Here is a 1,468-nt window from a genome sequence, read left to right as displayed (position 1 = left end):
GAAAGAGTGAACAATGATAAATAATAATATAATAATGTTATTTTGGCCTACTAGCAAACACTAGTATTATTTTTGTACATTACAAATAATTCCAAACAATGCTATCATAAATGTAGGTGGTAATGAAATGGATTTTGAATAATCGCCACTTTTAATTAGAACTCTCATCCACTTAAACAGTTTTTTATTTATCTTTTATGTGTCATATATTCGTAACAAGTAACAAGTAAAATTAAAGAAGTTAACAAAATGATAAAAAGAATATTATTAAACTTTTATATATAATAAAGAAGAAAATGCAAGCTCAACTTAAACTAAAAGTATTAATATGGTAGAGTTTTAATTAATATATATATATATATATATTTTATCGTGGTAGAGTTTTTATCCTAGGTTGATATTGTTTTCTTTTGTCTCTATATTTAAGTACTAGTCTATGTTTATGTTAAAACGTAATTATATTAGTATTATGTAATATTTTTACATTATTATCAATGTTGAGTCATTTAATTATTTTTTATTTTATTTTTTTATATAAAAAGAAATTTTAATTGAAATTAATATTGTAGTTGAAGAGTACTGTATAAATGTGTATTATAGTCTAATTATATCATAATTTTTTAAATTAATCATTTCAAATGTATCATATTGTTTTTTAAAAGTGATTTATCTCTTTGATTAACACTAATGTGATTATGCTTTTTTCTTCGTTTCATTATGTACCATACTTTCAAAATCATATGGTTGAAATCAACCTCTTTCAGTAATAGAAACTTTAATTTTTGTAATGTTGAGTAATGCATTTCAAAGTAAAGCATAGAGCCATAGAGACGTTAAACTTTACATTCCCTTCTCCATCTAAAAGTATTCAAAGTAAAGACATTTTAAAATGGCATTTTCTATTTTGTATGCTTAGTCCAAACTCCAACAATTACAACATAGAGTGCTAAACACTATGTGTAAATGTGATTAACTTATAGATAGTGATTTTTGTTTTTAACAAAATGCTTGTATTTCTTTAGATTTTTGTCATATTTAATTTATCCTCTTTACAAAGTTAGTTCACCTTTCTTAATAATTAGGAATCCCTATCCTAAAACTCAATAAAACTCCAATTGTTGGTTACCTCCTATACTAAGAGGGTACTCTTATAAATATTGAGCTTCAATAACAAATGACATTATTTTCAATTAATTATAATTTTCATGTTAATTTGATATTTAATTTGATTTACTATTTTTATCTTAATCCTCTAGTTTTTAATAAAAAGTTTAGTCAATAATTGTTTAAATTTGAATTTGAATTTGAGGTCATCACCCAAATGATTTACCTTTAATTTGAATTCATTAATCACTTGGTTTAATTTGATATACTAAATACTAATTAATTGAAAACTCCCCAAAATATTATTTATTAAGACTTTATTTCTTTTTTTTTTCATGGTAACATTTTTAAAGAGTGGTGACGA

This window comes from Cicer arietinum, chromosome 4 (genome assembly GCF_000331145.2).
Source record: "Cicer arietinum cultivar CDC Frontier isolate Library 1 chromosome 4, Cicar.CDCFrontier_v2.0, whole genome shotgun sequence".
Taxonomy (NCBI): Eukaryota; Viridiplantae; Streptophyta; class Magnoliopsida; order Fabales; family Fabaceae; genus Cicer; species Cicer arietinum.
The sequence above is the reverse complement of the archived record's forward strand: the minus strand, read 5'-3'. Positions refer to the sequence as shown.